At 32.2% G+C, this 21,770-nt stretch overlaps 1 pseudogene; it reads right to left on the reverse strand.

Annotated features, from left to right (window-relative positions):
* Nucleotides 1-4,654: 4,654 nt before the first annotated feature.
* Nucleotides 4,655-8,293, reverse strand: LOC146882185 (uncharacterized; annotated as a pseudogene).
* Nucleotides 8,294-21,770: the final 13,477 nt, after the last annotated feature.

The following is a 21,770-nucleotide window of genomic DNA, read 5'->3' on the forward strand; positions in this document are numbered from 1 at the left end:
GGTTGGCTAGATTTGTTGTTCTTGTGCCTCTGATTGGTTTGCCTGATGTGATTTAAATTTTGTAAGTGTGATTCTTGCAGGGTGTGTGTCTAGATTTTTGTGTGAGTCAAAAATCTTGTGAGTTATTTTGTTCAAAAGTGTAATCTTGGTGTGTGATTTGTAAAACTTTTGAATATAGTGGAAACCAGGCTCAGGTTGTCCTGGTAAATTGAATGTAGCTCTGTGATTGAGTGAACTAGTAGAAAAACAACTGTGCAATTCTCTCTCCCTCATCTCACTCACTTTGAATCTATTTAAAAACTCAAGAAAACCAAGCAATTCATTCTTTGGTATGATTTAATGCGTTCTTGTTTAATCTGAGGTTGTATACTTGTTAAAAATATTGATTGGAACAATTCTTGTATGTAAAAGATTGTTGTTTGAGTTAAATATGCGAATTCTGCATTTTGCATAAATCTCGAGTATTTTAGTCGACTGATTTGTTTTTTTAATCGTTGTTTCATAGCTCAAGAATAAAGTAGTCTACTATTTTATTTTTTAATCGATTGAAAGTGTACTCTGGTCTGCTTCTTTTACATCCTAACTTTCCAGTCTATTTGATTCAATTGAAAAAAGATTTAAGCTTTCGAAAAAGTTTTAAAAAGCCAATTCAGACCCCCCCTTTTCTTGGCTTAAATCACCATTTCAAAACTAACACAAAGTACCATGTGAGAGGTTGTGCCCTAGAGTTTATTTGTGTGAATGCTATCACTTTGGACTCATAATTGATTTTGTTTGAGTTCATTTGCTAATCATTCACTCACATGCTACAGATGATCAAAGCTGTCTTTCTTTTTCCTGTTATATAATTAAGCCAAGCTTTTTCAAGTAGAACCCTTGTGCAAGCTCTTTTTGTCTTTGAGCCCTTAAAGACAAAATTTCTCATCCCTGGAACCTTGAGCTTAGTGAAGATATTGACTACCTTACTTTGAGCTTGAGTGAGCAAATAATTGCAAGTCATGAGTATGGTTCAAGTTTGGGGGAGTTATTAATGATATAAGGGGGCATGAGAAACTTTTTTAAAGCTTTTGGTTCAATTCAAAAAATAAAAAGGTGCAAAGAATAAAAATTGGTGCAAACAAGTTGGGATTTGGTTTCGTTTGTTTCAATAGAGAAGGGAGAAAAACGCTTTCATGATTTGAGTAGTTGCTCTCTTAGCTCAAGGTAGTTTTGTTATCCTAAAAAACTAAATTTCATTCTTAGCCTAGCCACGATACAAGCCTTAAAAGACCTTGTGATGATAGCATGCTTGTTAAAGTTTTCAGCCGTTTTGAACAAAAAGAAAAGTTAAATTGTGTGACATTATGATGGTAGAGAGAATGTTATTTATATTCATACACTAGTGGGCTTGAGTGAAACACTTGTTCTTATGAGAAGTGGTTCCCATTGATCAAGGAAACATTTAGCCATGACTGTTGATCCCTTATAAACTTCTGCATGCACTTGTGAAGCTTTTGTTTTGTGAGCACCATAGCTTAAGCTTGCCTTGCTAATGAAACACATGTGCCAAACAATCTTTTCATATAAGAGCAAGCATGATTGACATCTATTTTAGTTGTTTAAATATGTTATCTTGAGTTCCTTGATCATTGCAATTGTGTTGTTCATCCAGACTAAGTTACCTTTTTGCTTGAGGACAAGATATGTTCTAAGTTTGGGGGAGTTGATAATGTAGATTTTTACCATTATCTTAGCTATTTTTTGTTAACAGAATCAACTCCTGTTGAGCTTTAAACCCACTTAATCCTCACTTTTACATTACTTTTGTGAATAAATACAATATGGGTTACATAGATTTAATTATAGTACTAATCCCCTTTTTGTGTCCAATTTAATGATAAGAAGCTGGTGTCTCAAACCAAAGAAGTTGTCAACGAGAGAAGAAAGAAGAAAAAAATCAAAATTGAAGATCTCAACCCTATATCTAGCGTTGAGCATCAAAAAGTCAAGGCTCAATTGGGCCACTGTTCCGAATTTGGGTTAATTTCATATTATTTGACCTAATTTTCATTTTTAATTCTTTTTAGGTACTTGGGTGAAGCAATTTTGGAGTTTTAACATTAATCTTCAGATGAAGAGAGTTGTCACACCATTTCCACGTCATTTCCACGTCATCTAAGTGAATGGGCCAACATTTGAGGCCCAGTAGTGGCATTTTTGTAATTCTACACCCAGTAGTAGCATTTTTGTAAATAGTAGTGGCATAATTGATTTGACCATGAGACTTTAGGTCATTTAGCATGGGTAGCCGGAACTTGTGTTCTCCAACCTCCATTCTCACATTTTCAAGCTTTGGTGGGTGTCTATGGAGGTGCTTTTTTCGTTTTTCACGTTTTTGGACTAGTTTTTACTGTTTTACGTTTTGAATTCAACTTCTAGCTTGGGCATCTAATTTTATGGATTGTATTGACTTGGAACACCACCCATTGATGGGGCTTTTAGTTTTTTATACCACAACAGCGTTTTTCATTCAATTGAAGCTTTAAAATTTCTCTTTTGCTCTTGAATTTGCGTTTGAATTTGTGTTTGAACATTTCGTAGGTTAGGGTTCGATGTTCTATTTTGGTTAATTTCATTTTGAAGTGTTTAATTGCCCATTTCCATGTCTAGCTAAATTCATGTATTGACTCCTTGATGAAAAATGCAATGAAGCTTTGAAGTTTTTATGCTTAATTTACAGATTAATTGCATATGTTTGGGTTTGTTTATGTTCATGCTTAATGTATGTAGCTTGGCTGTCACAAATTTAAGGATGTGTGCTTTATTGCATAATGAAGCTGGATTGTAACTTTCGCTTAGTGGGCTATTATACATTGGATTGAGAGAAGGCAGAGGTGTTCATTTGGTGACCTATGATAAGTGAAATTGTGTTTGAATCAAGGATGTCAATACGTTTTTAATCACTGTCGCATTTAATTTAATATGTTGATTAGCATACTGAATTTGCCAAACCCCCTTGTGTTATAGTGTTATGTTCATCTGGAAATTGAAGCTTTGGACGAAAATATTGATCGTTGGGAGACAACTTGGTTCAACTTTCACATACTGCATTTAACTGTTTTAATTTGGTGGGGTACGACCTCTATCACCTATTTCTTTTGGAATTCTATCCACCCCGTCTAACCTTTCAACTAGGTCGAATTCATATGCATATACAAAAAAAATGCATAATTTATTGTTACGAGTAATTAACAATCAGCCGCTGGGATCAATTCCTAATTGACCTCTCTCAAGCCCTATCATAATTCAATGATTACACTCGCATCTTTACTAAAAAGCTTTATCATACAATTCAATCATTCAATTTATATTATTAATGATCGAACACTATATACAACAACCAATTCCAGAAGTTGCAATGACTCCTGCACCAAACCACACATCAAAAGAATCATGGACAGCGTCGTACCGCCTGGTGGAAACTCATCGTCGCCAGGCGATTCATAGTAGAACCTATAAACTTGGTCAAAACTGATGTGTCGCCTAGCGGCACACTTATGACTATCAGGAAATTTCTAGGCGGAAACCTAGAAACTTAAGAAAACAGCGTAAGCAGAAAGGATTTCATGCAATTTTGGTCAAAACAAGGCACAATATATTATACACAATGAAAAACATACGAAAGCAGCTCCCCTTACCTGGACAATCCTTGCTCAATTTGAATAAATGGAACTCTTCTCGCACCCCAACCAATCCAGCCCATTCCACTACAAAAAAGTAGACATTTGCGACAGTTAAAATTAAAAATGTTAGTAGTTAAAAATTGCCACAAAATATTTTGACAGTTTAAAAACCGTCAAAGTTATGCATGTCAAAAACAGATTGTGACAAAAAAAAATTAATTGTTGGTATTGCTGTCAAAAAAGAAAAAAAGAAATTTCTAGCGGTTAAAGATAAAAAATTTACTTTTATTTTATGATATTTTATTATATTTTGATAGTTAAAAACCGCCACAAAATATATAATATTTTGACGGTCAAATACCGCAACAAAATATATCATATTTTGACAGTTAACAACCGCCACAAAATATAATGTATTTTGACGGTTAATAACTGCCACAAAATATACCGTATTTTGACAGCTAAAAACCGCTACAAAATATATCATATTTGAACAATTAAAAACCATAAAAAAAATGAGTAAAATATTTTTAAATTTTTTAATATTCTAAAAGTATTTAGTAATTATTTTTCACTCATATGTTAACTAGTATTTCATTTATCTATTTTATTTTAAATTATTTTTTATTTACTTATTTATTACAGAAAATAATATTCTCTATTTACTTATTTATTAAGTTATTAAATATATATGAAAGTCCTTCGACATGGGTAGGATCAATGAAAGAAGTTTGGACAACATGCTTTTTACAAATATTTACCTACTTAATAAAAAGGCTTATGTTTCTTTTCTCCATAAAAAAGTGATCAAGATTTTTTGTTAACTCTTCCATTAACTACACCAAACAACACTCCAAAATCCCATATACTTTTAGCCAGTAAGCAAGGAAATAGTATGTTGCAATGCAAATTACAAATTATAAAGTGCAGAATGAAGGATTGAAAAAAATCCTAACACATGCAAGAGATGTCGGAATATCATAACATATACTTCAAACTCCATGAAAATTACTATCAAGTGATGACCCTCCGCGCGATGTTGGCAGTTCTTGGCCACTCTCTTCAACCTGTGAAATTAAAATTTAAAATCATATCATGCTAGCATATTTAAAAAGAATACACAAGATATTAAATTATACATACAAACTATAAAGCACTTACAATTACATTAGTCTAATTATCAAACATGACACCCAACTCATGAGGAATATGCCCTTCCTTCATTTGGATGTATGCAAGCAGGACACTTTTTAATGTCTTTAAATTTTCTTCAAAAGTTGCTAACTTTTCCCTCAGACTAATAACTTCCTCTTTCAATTGAGAACTTTCAGAACCAGAATTTGTTAAATTGTGCCCTGCATTACTAAATCTAGTCGTGGATTGAAATGCAACACTATGAAGACCTCCTAGTCCTAAGCAACGTTCACCTCTAGACCCTTTCCCAGCACTTTACTAACACAATCATCATCTGAGATTTCATTATAATTAACACTTTGACTCATTTCTTCTGTCATATTCTCTTGTAAATATAAAAGTACACATTGATTTCTTCTACATTTCATTCACAAACTATAATAAAAGACAACTGCCATTATAATCCAACATACTCAAAGACAGGGAATTGTTTCAAATGAAAACTTTTCGTGCAGTAAGTTCTTCCAACATCAATCATTTTAGAACTTGTTTAAAGATTCAGTAAATAATGTTTACCAAAGTGAATTTCCAAGCATCCTTTCTGAATCCTCTAGAACGTGTAGTATTAGCCCACTTGCATCTAAAGAGTACAAACTCTAAGAAAACCATAATAGTTAATCTCAATTATGTCTTCTAACTTCCCATAGTATGGCAAATTCGACAGCCTCAAATTTTCATCATTATTGCTTGTAACACATGATGTGTTTGAAGTTAGAAAAACTTCGCTATTTTGTGTTTGTAAACCTTCATCCCACCCTACTGTTCTAAAATTGTACCCATTCATATTATATGTAGAATATCTTTTTGCAATTGGCATTGGGCCTCTAGCTAGATACTTTAATTCATCTAGAATTACATTTGTATTGTTTGGATTTGTAACCTATATCAGAAATCATATTAGTCATAAACTAAATCATAAAATACACTAGTATATTTTTAAACTTACCTTTTGATGAAACCAATTTGCAAATTCTTTACTAACTATCTTTTCTAACTTTGCATTTGAAAGTTTTTGATTTCTTGTCTTTCTCTTGGTGAATATTTTGAATTCACCGCCATAAGAGAATATCATGTTTAATTGAATCCATGGAAACTAATCACCACATAAAAGATATCTAAATACTTACTCAACATAGGGTTGAACTTTTGAACAATTTAGTAACAAATATCGATGTGCTTTATTTTCTCTAATTGTGTAAGAGTGAAAGTCGATGAACTTCCCATTGATCTACCTATTTGAGGATAAATAATTTGAAGATGTTCACTTTCATTAGGATGATCATCAACACGTCGACTTCTATTCAACCTTGATTCAACTTGTTCATACAATGAGTAAAAATTGAGAGTCTCTTCAGCTAAATAACTTTAACTTATAGATGCTTTAGGTTGTGCTCTATTTCATACAAAGGACTTCAAATGTCCTAACATTCTACAAAAAGAAACAATAATTTAACCAATATTTTAATCAAAATAAATAGGTTAAACATAACTACATGTATTTACCTTTCAATTGGATACATCCAACGATAATAGATTGGTCCTCCTAATTTCACTTCTTCTACAAGTTGACAAGTTAAATAGACCATCACAATGAAGAATGATGGAGGTAAAATAATTTCCAAAGGACAAAGAGTAAGCACAATTCGATGTTGTAACTTGTCAAGATTTAAGATATTCAATCTTTTACAACATAACTCCTTGAAAAATGAGGAAAACTCTACAACACTACAGTCACATGGTTAGGAAAATCATTTTGAATAGCTATTGGAAGTAAATGTTGCATTAAGATGTGAGAATCGTGACTCTTAAGGCCAAATATCCTATAGTTTTCATCATGAACACAACGAGATATGTTACTTGAATAACCATCTAGCATCTTCACATTCTTTAATGTATTGAGAAATATCTTTCTTTATTCTCTTGTCTTTGTAAATAACAAAGGAATTTATTTTCCATTTTCATCCGGCTAAAGGTCTTCTTTTATCCCCATATCTTTTAGATCTTGACGAGCTTGAAGATGATCTTTTGATTTTTCATCTTTGAGCATTGTATACAACACATTATCACACACATTCTTCTCAATATGCATAACATCAAGGTTACGTAAAAGATTGTCCTTCCAATAAGGAAGATTAAAGAATATGCTTTTTCTTCTCCATTGGTTTCCTCTACTACTTGACTCAAGATTTCTATCAAATGTTATGGCATCAAGTTGTTTCAAAATTTCTAACCCAATTAATAATTTTGTAGCACCTCTTTCTTCAATTGTGCCATCAATCTAAATTTATGGCTTCTCTCTAAAAAGCTTCGATGACCCATGAAACACCACTTGTTACTACGTCTTAATCGACAAGGAAAAACATCAAAATTACATGTTGGACAAGCATAACCTGTATAAGTTTTCCACCCAAATAGAGTACAAAGTCTAGGAAAATCAACATGAGAGATGCTCGCATTACAAACACTTCGTTTGAAAAAGAATCATATGTTTCAACTCCTTCTATCCATAGCTCATTCAACTCTTTCACTAAAGGTTGTAAATACACATCTATCTTGTTTCTTGGCATTTTTTTTCCTGGAATTATCATTGAAAGAATAAAAGATGATTGTTTCATGCACTTCTAAGGAGGTCTATTGTAGGGAACTAAAATCATTGGCCATATACTATGACTATTATTCATTGTTCGACGAGGATTGAAGCCATATGTTGCAAGGCCAAGGCGAACATTTCCAGGTTCTAGAGCAAACTCAAGGTGAGGTTGATCAAAACTCTTCCATGCTTTACCATCTCTTGGATGTCTCAACAATCCATCTGGGTTATTGTTTAAAATATGCCATCTCATGGACTTTACTATTTTTTGAGACATGAATAATCTTTGTAACCTTGGTTTCAAGGGAAAGTAATGTAATACCTTTACTGGTAGTTTCTTTTTTCCACTAGTGCATTTTTTCTTCCCTCTAGATTTATTAAAATATTTGCAATTCTCCAATTTTTCATCTTCTCCCCAGTACAACATGCAATTTTTTAGGAAAACATCTATCTTGGTATAATTAAGACCAAGCTTTTGTATCACATTCTTTGCCTCATAAAATGAAGTAGGAATTTTTCCATATTCAAATGTGTTTGTTAATAACTCTGAAATCATCGTCAGAGCCTTGTTAGTCATACCATACAAACATTTTCTATGATACAACCTTAATACAAGAGACAACTTCGAATACTTTTGACATCCTTCATACAACTCTTGGTTACAATCTCTAAGCAACTCAACATATTCTTCATTTGGTATACTTTCTACAAATCTGGAAGGTCTTTCATATGCATCATAATCCACATCATCATTTTTATTCATCCCAAATACATCATTTATCATATCTATCACTGGATTTTCATTTTGTGATGGCACATTTACTACATTTGTGTCTCTTGATTGCATTGTGCCATATGTTTCTCCATGCCAAATCCAAAGTTTGTAATTTTTTGGAAACTGTTTGCAAATTAAGTGGTCAAAGACAACGTCTCTGGTTTCCCATTTATTATAGTGACATCTAGGACAAGGACACCTTATTGTACCATTTATAGATCGGTATTCAAATGCAAAATCTAGAAACTTATTTAACCCATCTAGATATTCAGTTGTATTTCGTGGCATATCAATCCATGACTTATCCATTACTAAACATGTCTAGTTGAGTTCAAGGAGAAAAAACTAGTTGTAAAGAATTGGATATAAATGAGGGACTCAATGAGATTAGAAGTTGTAAACACTGAAATAGAAAACAAAGAATTATGAATAAGAAAGGCAAAAGAAGTAATCATCTAAGAAAAAAAGACTATTCAAAATCCATAGCTGACAAACAAAAATTTCTTAGTTTTCCAACAACTAATTAACGTCTCGAAATCTATGTTAGTTTTTATAATACCTTCTTCTACATATCCTAATTTTCATATCACTCACCTTTAAGGATTTTTCCTACATCTAACCTTATTTAACCACTGGAGGAAGATTTTCAAAATCCAATATCGTCATCGTAATAAGACTTATACTTTTCTTCTTAGTGAATGGGCACCATTAGAGAGAAGAAACCAATAATCTGTTGCCAAATTGACAAGAAAATTGTCATTATTCTCCAACTTAATCCCTTTAACCTACCTTAAGGTAATGTTCTTTATTATATACGACATACTAATCATAATGTTTAATTATGTTTTTTTTTTTCTAAAATTTAGAACAATTTTGGTCGTAATAATATTGAAGCTTAAAATTTTCTTCCTATTTGATTTTGTTAATAGGTAGACACAAAATCTATCTCTGATGCATTGAATTCAACCATTGCAGTAATAGAGAATATGAAACCATTAAGCACAAAATCCTTGTTTTTTTTATCGGTGTTTAATCTTTTGAATTAAACAAAATAAATAATGATTTGATTGATTTCAAATTCCACAAGAGAATGAGAAAAGCATTGGAGTGCATCTTTATTCAAGCAGTAATGGAGTCAAATACTACAAACTATCACCATGGCATTGCTTAATGAAGTCTCTCTACACATATTCAAGGACCAATATTTTCTTTTCCTTGTACTTTTATTTTTATTTTTCATTTTATGTATTTACTTTTTAGTTACAAAACTTAATATATACTATAACTTTTTTTTTATGAAAATCATGATATATACTTAGAAGTCATGTTGATAAACTGTAATGATAAAAATTCATAGTTTTTAATTTCTAGTAAACTTTGCTTTAATTATTTTACGTTTTAAAAATGTTCACTTTTACTCGATGCTGACAACTGAAGTATGTTTAGTATGACAACTTGAAAATTAAATGAATACATCTTTTAATTCATTATAAAATTTCATAGGGAAACTTATAAATATAAATATTGAAAATATATTGAAGGTAGAGGAAACAATTTTAATTTTCAATCTTAGTTTTCAAACTCTTTATCAATGTCTTTCTTCGATAATCCATTGGTGAACAAAGTTAATATTTTATAATTTGAGGACACTATTCCATTATAGAAAAAAATCCCATATTTTCCTTTTTTTTAAGTTTTATTTTCCAACTTATTATGTGATAACAATCAATGTTTTTAAAATATAAAATTAAACAAAATTACAAATACTTAAAAACTAAGGCACTAAAATTGTAGAAAAATAAATAGATCGAAAATGTAATTTTATCTAATGCAATGGTCAAAACTATAATTGGGACTAAATATTTTAATTTCTAAAACAATTGTCTTCAAAATCATGCTAGCAACTTTCTGAAATAATTGATAGTATATTTTATTTCTCATATAGCAAAGTACATAGCATATACGGTGATTTTCCTTTTCAAATTGATTCCTCAAATCCAAAATGGATTTTAAGCTATAAATCTGTCCTATTGAAAGATATGCACCACCAAAGTTCTCTTTTTTTTTTTCAAGTCAAGTACATTCACTTTAAATCAAAATATTCTCTCCATTAAACACAAACATAGAAACAATAGAAGAAATAATTAAGTGTGTACTTTGGGACACTATATGCTCTCAATCAAATGACAACAAAAATGAATCTAATGATCGTAATTTGTGGGAAAAAGACACACAAGATATGCATTAGTATTGAATCATGAAAAAGAAAAAAAAGTGTATTTGAGTGATGGAAAGGCATGGTACGTGAGTATGTGCAGTGAAGATTGAAGCACGCGAGAACAAATGGGATTGCATTCATTAATTAACTTAAACGACTATGCTAAAGAGTAGCCAAGCAAACATCTAACAAAAATATCAAAATCCAGAGAGAGAGTGTGATATATATCTATATACATATAACAAAATTCTCTAGAACAAATACATCTACATTTATGAGGAGCATCAGAGAGTAGAAATAAGAATAAAAGTGGAAATTTAGTTTGAGAAGCATTGAGATTCTTACTCTTTTAACCTTTAGGAGAGAAATCTACATTGATGCACTTGTGTTTGTCCAAAACTAGTGGGTGACTCTGAATTGGAGAAAAGAGAAGAAAGTTCAAACCAGTGCAGGGAAGGAAAACGACAACGATTATTTTCAACTTTTAGCTTCGGGTTCACACCCGAGTCATATACTGTCGAGGTAAAAAGACACTTCTTTATGCCTCAGTTATTAACCCGAGGCATATTGAATAGTTATTGCCTCGCTTTCCACCAACCGAGGCCTAATTGTGTATCAAAAATAAAAAAAAAATTAAATATAGTTTTTGCCTCGGGTCTCGTCCAACCAAAGTAGAAAGTTAGATTTACTGTCTCGGTTCTGGTCCAACCAAAGCATATTAGTTATTAAAAAAAATTGTTATAACCTTCTGCCTCGGTTTTGGTTACAACCGAGGCATAAAGTTGTCATTTTTCTTTTTAAATTTTGATCTTGTTTTATTCATAATCACCACATTTAAATTGCAAATTTTCAACTAGAAAACCAAAACCAACCAGAAACAAAAAGCCAAATGCTATTCAAATAGAAAATGTGGCAAAATACTTAAATATTATTCATATTATTGTAGGACACATTACAATCTCATATGGTACCATAAACAAATATACTAAGTATTATTGTACATTTGTATAATGTACTTTGCACAAGTTATCCTTGAATATTTGATGGACTTGGCGGGGATTGATGTAGAGGTACTGAATCTCTGCACACAAGAGAACAATTTAAATTAGTATCTAAACTAAGATAAAATTGCAAATAAGTATTTGATATAGTGAAACTATTACCGTTTCCCAACCACTTGTAATACGAGCACGTACAACGGTTGATATCCATTGCATTACATAGTAACCGCACTCATATGAGCCAGTTTGTAAATTACACTACAATGAAGGCACAATTATAAGTAATTGAGAAAGGAAAGAAATTGAATAACTATAATACCATAGACCAATATAGCAAACCTGAAGGCCCAACCATGCTAGCCTTTTTGTCATAGCAATTGATTTCCCTAACAACATGCTATGTCCAACAATTGAACTATGAAAGAGGTAAGGTATTAAGATAAAATTATATAAGAAAGAAAGTTCATAAAAAGGTGGTTCTTACCAATCTATAACTTGTTTGAGATGCTTAGGGGGAGGCCTGTGCAAGGAACAAAGCCACATAATATTGTTGTCCTTCATTGAAATCACAATTAGTTATGATGCTTGCAATTAAAACAAAAATTCATTGTTTCACCTTAAAATGACATATTATAATTAGAAGTCAACAAACTACACATACCCAGTAATATAGGGGACAAAATATATTTCCTTCCCTCGTCCAAAGCACTAGGTAACATATGCTTGAATGTCTTCAATTTTATTGTTTGCATGAGTTAGTTAAGGGTCTATGAACATATATACATCACTCAACCCCATATTGTTACTGACACCAAACATATACCTGAACAAAAATATTTATTTAATATAAATTAATAGATAAAGTAGTTAAAAATAATGAATGGTTTAGATGCTTACATCATTCATAACTGAATAAGGGTAATATTCAATTCTTTTGTCTCTGACGCAAGCTCTAAGACATCTTGCTTATGCAGGTAAATTGGGATGTCACTATCTCTCCCAAATACATCAGAATCCTATAAAACTGCCATCGACTTATCACTTATGATGTTAGCAAGCTGGTGTAATGCACTAAGAGGATCGTCTAAAGATATTGGAATCTTCATAGATTTAGGACTTTCGACTTCATGCGACTATTATTACATGAAAAAAAATTAATTGTGAATATAAATAACATGTAAACTTAAAATACAAAGTATTATAAGATAAGTTTGGGGATCCATATCGAGGGATCAGAAATAGAACCAACCAAATCTTTAGGCTAGGCGAGGAAAGACTGAAATGCATGTGCCACAGTATATTCCTCATTTGTTAGCACAAGAACTAAAGCATCTGGTACAATGACTTCCTCTACCGTGACCTTAGCCTCATCATTCGTTAGCTCCATACAATGAAAAACATTGGTTGCCGCAAATACTGTTCCACGAGCCACTAGTGTCTTCCATGTACCATGCAGAACATATAGTTCACATCGATGAGCGTCATCTACATCCTCCCCTAGAACTTGCCATCACAATTATGGAAGATCATAACTTAGCACAAAATGATTGTTAATTTTACCTGTTGGGGGCATAAAAGGTTATGGTTGGGGTATTAGTTGCGGAAGGATGCCAGGACCACCAAAATGCTGCTTGAACTGACACATAACCCTTTCAGTGATTTTTTCTGTTAGTCGTTTTGTTAGTTTTTCTTCATACTCAGCATTGTGTGTCCATGAAGACTGACTAGAGGAGCCACCAAAATATTGGCGAATGTAGACTCTTGCTTTAACAGCACCCACACGTCTAGGTTGCTCAGGCCGTCCAATTACAGTAGCAAGAATGTCATGATGACCTTTTGGAATGAAAGTACCTTGGGAGCTCTACTCAACTAAGGAGTCCTGCAATATAACAAAAGAAAATTAAAATAAAATCAGTATAAAATGATATTATTGTTTAAAGTAAAGTTAACTCTTACAATTTTTTCAGAGATTTCTCTTGCAGTTTCAGTAGTGTAAGTGTCTGATGATTGTAGACGGGCTAACTTCTACTTTTGATGACAATATGGTGGTGAAGGAGGCACGGGAAAATCATCTTTAGAAGGTGGGGGCCTAGACTTTCCTTTTTCCTTCAATATCTTTTCTTGAAGCTTTCTATACTCACCACAAGACAATAAGTGTGAGTTTTTATTTTGAACACTTATTGCTTGGGCTTTTGTCCTCTTTTGCTGTAACATATAATTCATTTTATGAATTAGTTCAACTTGTACAAAATTTCAACAATTGAATTCAAGTAAACTACCCTTCCATCCTTCAGATGTACGAGACTCAACAAACTAACTCGAAGTGTTTTCGTCAATTGCCTTATAGATCTCATGTGAATCTTCATTCTTTTTAGATCCATAGATATACGTAGACGTTAGTTTTGTCTTAAAACCACGAAAATCCTCGGCGTCAGCCGACAAACATTTATGTTTAAGCGTCACCACATTTGAAATATAAAATGTCATCTGCAATAAAGAAAATGCACATCAATAAGTGCTTTACCAATATAATGTTTCGTTGAACTTCAAACACAAGATCGAAACTAGGAGTAAGGATGGATATTTTGTCATGTGCCAGTACTCCTAAATAGCTTCTGACGAGTTCTCCATTACAACCTGAAGCATAACTAGTCATGACGTCAATAATGACATGAGTCTTCTTACCTTTAGCTTTTTTCAACAAGAGCTTCCTAAATCTAGTGGCTCCTCTGGTGGTTATCTTTTTGGGCACTTCATCCTCCAATGATTAAGTCTGATGGTTAGCCATATATTTGTAATTAAAAGAAAAAAATACAAAAGATTGATAACAAATATTTAAAATAACAAATAACATATTATTTAACAAAACACATAAATTTATACAAAAAATTCAGTTTCATACATAAAGTTATGGATTGGTCATATGTATATTCCCTTATCGTAATTTTCCCGAATTGCCTATACATCATCAAGTACCGGTGCCTCATCAAAATTTATCGCTGTTTTAAATGGATGAGTATCAGCAATATGAAGGTTACTCAAATTCTCTTCATTAACATCAATTTGTCTCTTACCATGAAGAGCAACAAACCAATGTTCATATGCAGAATCTTTTACATAAAAAACTTGAGATGGTTGATGTGTCATGATAAAAGGCTCATCTCGATGACCCACCTTTCAAAAATCAACTAGAGTCATAATCGATTCATCGATTTTGACACCACTTTTATTATCAATCCACTTACATTTGAACAATGGAATATTGAACATAGTATAGTCAACCTCCCATATCTCTTCTATTACACCATAGCACGTCATTGACCCAATTACCGTATTTTGATCTTTGGATGTAGAATATTTCAGCGAATCAGCTTCAAGACTCACTCTATTATTTTGTACTATGCTTTTATCATCCAAATACTTTGTATAGAATGTGCAATTATTAATTTCTTAACCTGTACAAGTTACGACATGAAATTTAAATCATCTTCATATTTTCTTCTCGCCATGTTTCATGGCAGACAGTGGTGAACATATCTTTAATGCATGAAATATATAAGTATTATTAGAAAGTCATACCATCTTTTTCAAGTGTTTTCCAAGGCTTATTGACCCTCTAGTGTGCACCATAGCCTTTGGCTTGGCAACCCTATTATTTTTACCAGCAATAGATTTATTTTTCCAGTCTGGTGTCATCCATATGTCAATTAAAGTGTCCCACATCTTAGTCCTTATTCCTCTTGGCCCAAAACCTTTTATGTCTTCTATATTATCTGAGTTTGCTCTTTCTCTTGCCTTTTTTTTACTTTAGCTAAAGATTTAGAATAGAGATCCATGCATGTTAAATTCCAAACCTTTCTTGGCATGCTACGATCATAATCTGATGCAAATCGGTACTTATTCTACACCAATACAAATTTATAAAAATTAATGATAAGTAAATGTAATATAAAGATAAAAGATTATATATAGTAACTTGCCTTAAAATCATTGAATAAGATTTCTTTCATATCAGTAGAATAAGTTTTCCATTTCTCAGCTAGATTAGGCATTCTCATCAATAATTCAAATATGATATCTCAAGTCACAGAATCGGGAACAAACCTTCTTCTGCATGTTCAAATAATCATTTTACAAACCAATAATTAACAACATTGAATTGAATATTTGATTGGATGTACTTACAATCTGATAACTTTTTTTACAAATATGACAAGTCTCCTATCAACTTCATTATTAGAATATACACTTGAAGGATTTTGAGTAGGTACATCATTAGATGTTGGATCGACATTTGATTGGCCACCATCAAACACTAGGGTGGTAGGTGGTGATTGATTACCATCAATTGAAGTAGCACCTAAAAAAACACATTGAAACTATAAATTGTTGATAGAAGCTAATTTATTGTCTTCTTTCTTTTTTTTTCTCTTAATCTAAACAAAATGAATTGTCATTTGTTTTTCATGAAGATAAATGTTGTTAAATACATAACAAAATTTGATTCTTTTTACCTATAAATGGTAGTTAGATTCGCTACCATTTATATGATAATTCTAATATCTCCTCAACAATACTATAAAAGTCCAAATCATTTTCACCATATATGTTTCCTCGAACACATATCCCACTATTCATGGTGGACTTATTATGTCCATAATCCTTTGCATGGAATCTATATCCATTAACAATCAAACCATTATAAGAAGTCACAACCTTCAATGGGCCATAACTTATCTCTCGAATCTTTTGATCTAGACATGACCTATACTAAATTATGAATGATTGAAAAAGTGAAAACACATAATTATATCATTATTATAATTAATAAATATTAAATTGTACATTATAAATAGTATGGGAGAGCCTACTTACTTATTGTTTCAACCATCTACTAAAATCTCTATCTTGAGCAATGAGTATTTCATCCTCAGATATATTTGGATTTCTTTCCTTTAGTGAATCCTCGAATTCTCTAACAATACGGTAATTAATAACATAACTAATATAATTATAAAATGCATAAACATATAAATTAAAAAGAAAACTTACTAAAGATAAGATTCTGATTCTTTACAATTCACTAAGATATATGTCTCAACAATCTAAATTTCTTCATCTTTTAAGAATCTTGTTGACCTTTGCCAATAAGGCGACTTGGATGTATAAAAACAGACAATTTATCATCCAGTTTTTGTTCACCACCATCATCATTAGGAGGAACATTAGTGTACCTTGTTTGAATGCTTGGATCAAAATATAAAGAAGCAAAGTTAGAAATTTCTTCCAAAATATATGCTTCACAAATAGATCCTTCAACCTTTGCCTTATTTTGAACTTTCCTTTTCAAGTACAACATACATCTCTCAAATGGATACATCCATCTATGATGAGTTCAAATTTTTGCCCTCATTTAATATTTAAATTTGGGGATTTAATTGAATTTTCTGTGCTTAAAGATTGATTTAATTAGGATTTGTGATTATTGGATTTATTGAGTAAGTTTGGTAAAAGTGGCGTAAAAATTGATTTTAGTTGCATAAAATATTATTGGATATTCTAACGTTTGTTAATGCAGCTGGAATTTATTTTTGGTAAATTAATAATGTGATTTTGAAATATTCAAAGTTACAAAATAAGTCCAAAATCAAGAAATTCTGAAAAAGAATAAATCAGGAGCTAAATGCACCCCTAGATTTTATTTGCACACTCCTTCCTCAAGTGGACCACAAAAAACCTGTTCTGCACCCCCAGTTTTCACTAAGTTGCACCCCTCCTACCACTTAAACTCCATTCAACCAGATCATGCCATGTGGCAATCCCCACCTCTTAAAATTAGCCAACCAAAGCAAGCCACGTGGCAACAATCCTTGCACTAACAAGCTGTCCAATGGAAGGTTGCCACGTCATCATCTTCATCTCCCAAAACCCTAACCCTAATTTTCTTTTCTCCTTCCACCACCATGGCAGCCGCCGCCGCACCTCTTCACCTCGCCGGCCACCACTGCATCACCATCACACCATTGTCGGCGACGCACCAGCAACCACTGCACCACCAACCGCTGCCACCGTGACCATTTCCATCTTGTTTCGCGCCTCCACCAACGCGCATCCAACCTGCACCATGTCGGCAACTACCTCCCTGCCGTCCTCTTCGTCGGAAAATGCTGACGCGCGCCACACACACATATCCATGGCAGCCACAAGTACATCGCTAGCGCGACCTGCGCAGTACCGTCACGCATCCAACCTCCACCATCGTTTTCTCGTCCGCAGCGCCACCATCGCGACGCCATTTCCTTCTTCCCGCGAGCGTTCAGCCACTTCACGCGCAGCACACCTCCATCTTCTCGCGCAGAACGCCACCGCGAGCACACCACCACTGCACCTGCAACGCGTCGTGCACCAGCGGCGCCTTCTCCGCAACCATCCTTTTCGTTCGCGCAACTGCAGCGCACCTCCGCAACACCACCGCAGCCACGTTCCACGCAGCAACAACCACCACGCCGGAAATCTGACCGCCGCACCGTCAGCCGCGCCGTCACGAGGGAGGGAGGAGAGTGTGAGATTGAAACCCTAATTCTAGAGAGAGAATCTGCACTGCCACGTGTCAGCATCTGATAGGACAGTCAAACTGGTCAACTGGTCAACTCTGGTCAACTGGTCAAAGTCAGCAGTCAACTCTGGTCAAAACTGCAAATATGGTTAAATGAGAGGGGCGGAATTGGAAATTGGACAGGAATTAAGTTGCTAATTAATTAAATAAAAATAAAAGATTTTAGCAGATACCGTCTCCACCACATCTCTCATTCTTTCTTTTATTTTCTTTCTTTCATATCATCATGTATTCCATCAAAGCCATGGAGGGCTAAGCTTTTATGGTTGATTCCACTGTAATTTCTTAACTGGATTCTGAGGTTAGATGAATTTATATGTTTTGTTATTTTGATTATTGTTGTGGTTTTTGTTTATCTATGTCTTTTGCTTCTTAATTGAATAGAAAATAATGATTTTAAATCTACATGCATGCTAATCATATGAGTTAAAAGGTTTTTAAATTAAATTGAGACTTTACTTTGATTTTGTTTAGAATCTTTCATTTGATTAAATAAGTTTTTGCCAATAATTGAGACTTAAATTTAATTAGAGGTAATTACTTTAACTAAAATTAGTCAAGACTTTACTTTGATTAATTAAGTTTTCTATTTGGTAAAGAAACAAAGGAATAGACATGATTAGGCATAGTAAAATTAATTGAGACTGTACTTTGATTAAATTTACTATGGACAATCTAACAATTCTCACTTTTAATTGAGACTGTACTTTGATTAAAAGTGAGGATGCCAACAAATGAATTGAGTCTTTACATTGATCTATTTGTAAATCAACAACAATAATTAATTTAACAATAATCTCTAGATAACCAATGAAGAATCTTATTTAGAAAAAGCAGTGGAATTGACTTATTTACTATTACTGTGTTTACAATCTTCCGTGTCATTTTCTTTGCATATCAAAACCCCCCTATTTTTATAGTTGCTAGTTTTAAATTGCATTTTTGAGAATCAGATATTTGAGATCAATTCCGTATTGGTTGTGAGACGACTCAGGGTTATCTTAACCCTAATGATGAGTGTGTATTTTTGCCCTCATTCAGTGTTTAATTCTGGGTATTTAATTGAATTTGTGTGTTTAAAGATTGATTTAATTGGGATTTCCTATAATTGGGTTTATTGAGCATGAGATACAAAAACATGTTAAAAATAGCTTTTAGTTGCATAAATGTTCTTTGGATATTTTGAGGTGTGTTAGTGCAGCTGCAGCTAAGTTGAGCTCATGGAGGTGTGGAAATAAATTGATTAAAGCTTCGTGACACCTTAAAGATAAATCCAAGAATAAGAAATTATCAAAAGCACAAAAATTCAAGCCAAACATTGCATGAAGACGGCAAGAAAAACTTGAAAAAGTGAAAAAGTTTGGCTAAACCAAGAAGAGAGCAACAAAAAATTGGACCTTGCGATTTTCTTTATCTTTATGATAGAAGATAATTTAGGAAAAATATATCTTAGATATTTTATTTGATATTTTTAAATAATTATCTTATTTAATTATATCATAAAATATTAAAAGATAATAACTACCAAATCTTTTTAAATATGACAAGATCTTCTTGAATCTTTTTAGTTCCACAACAAACAAAAATATCTTGAAGATATTGGATTATTTAGAAGATAATTTAAGGAGATTGCAAAAGGTTGATTTGGAAAATTAATACAAATACTAATTGGTGATAATTTATCATATATCTTTAATTAATTAATTAATTTAATTATATTAGATATTGATATTATCAACCAATTATATTTGTCAAATAGTTTATATCTCTCCAAATATTTTTAAATATTTATCCTTATCTTTATTTTAAAAGATATTTGAGAGATTTTAGCAACATAAAAGCCTAGTCCAATTCCTATATAAAGAGACCAAGGGAGAAGCAGAAATGACAAGCTCGGCACTTCGGAATTTAGGAACCCTTAGGGGGACCTAATTTCTTTCTCTCTCTTTTCTTCTCTTTATTCTTCTTTTATTCTTATTTTGTATTCCATGGATTGCTAAACTTCTTGGGTTGATTCCATTGTAATTTCATTATGGATTCTGAGGTTAGAATGAAATAATTTCTTTGTTCTTTTTATTATTGTTGAGGTTTTAATTCATCTATGTCTTTTATCTTTGAATCACGTGACAAGTAATGATTTTAAATCTATATGCATGTTGATCATATGAGTTCAAGGGTTTTTAAATTTAATTGAGACTTTACTTTGATTTTATTTAGAAACTTTCATATGATTAAATGAGTTTTTACCAATAATTGAGACTTTACTTTGGTTAAAGGTATTTACTCTAACTACAATTAATTGAGACTTTACTTTGATTAATTAAGCTTTTTATTTGGTGAGGAGATAAAAGAATAGACATGATTAGGCATAGTAAATTTGATTGAGACTGTACTTTGGTTGAATTTACTGTGGATAATCTAAAAGTTCTCACTTTTAATTGAGACTGTACTTTGGTTAAAAGTGAGAACACCAACAAATTAATTAAGACTTTACATTGATTAATTTGTAAATCTATAACAATAATTAATTGAGCAATAATCTTTAGATAACCGAGGATGAATCTATTTTGAAAAAGCAATGGAATCAATCTATTTTCTTTACTATTGTTTTTATTTCCTTTTATCATTTAAATTTTATTTCTATCTTTGTTTATCTTAATCCCCTATATTTTTTATTTTATTTGACTAACTCATTTGTATAGTTTTATAAGAACTAATTTGTTAAAAATCAATTCTGTGTTCGTTGGGAGACGACTTTGGGTTACTTTACCATTACTATTTTGTTGACTACTTTCTTAACAATACTGAAGTTGTTATAAGATAAGTAGTATTAATTTGATCGCGTCAACGACAACGTTATCAAATTTGGCGCCGTTGCCGGGGAACACGATTAGAATTTTTGTCATTTTAGTTCTTATTTTCATTTTCATTTTTATTCTTTTGATTTTATTTTTTATTTTTATTTTTTTTTATCACTAACATTTTTTTCTCAATTTTGGTTCTAGCATTTTTTTTTCTTTAGTTATTTTATTTTATTTTATTTAGTTATTTTTTTAGGCATAATTTTTGTTTGAGGATTTTTGTTGGGAAATTTGTGAAACTAGTTGGGAAACACTTTGGCTAAGGAAAGACAAGGTACTTAAGTTGTCCATTGTGACACATCTCTCTTTCCTGGAAGTCTACTCAACAAGCTTTCAATTTATTTCTTTTCAGAAAACCTCTTTCAAAAATGCAAAATAATTTTTCATACGAAAGTAATCAACATTGTAGTTTTCAAATGGATTACAATCTCTATCCACAACAACCACGTGATTTTCAACAACAAATTGTCACACCTACTTCTGCACCTGATATAAGTGGGTTAACTTTACGACAATTTAATGATCTATATGCTAGATCATCTTTTTTGGGATATGAGCAACAACCATATTCTGAGTGTTCACCTCAGCAACCATATGTTCCAAATAGTTTTCAGCAACAATATGTACCACCACAGCAAGATGAAGCAACCAATGGACCATCCTACAAGAAAGTTATGATATTAATGGGTGAAGTTATAGAGAAATTAGAGTCCATGGATGAAAGGTTGCGAGTTGATCAAAGATGTAGAAATATTGAGCAAAAGTGGTACGAAAATAAGCAAATATTGTCTGATATGTTGAGAGATGCAAGTAAGAACAACTTCATAGAATTACTTGTAACTGTTAACACCAC

The sequence above is a fragment of the Vigna unguiculata genome, chromosome 10 (assembly GCF_037176805.1).
Source record: "Vigna unguiculata cultivar grain cowpea cultivar isolate G323 ecotype 2 chromosome 10, ASM3717680v1, whole genome shotgun sequence".
Taxonomy (NCBI): Eukaryota; Viridiplantae; Streptophyta; class Magnoliopsida; order Fabales; family Fabaceae; genus Vigna; species Vigna unguiculata.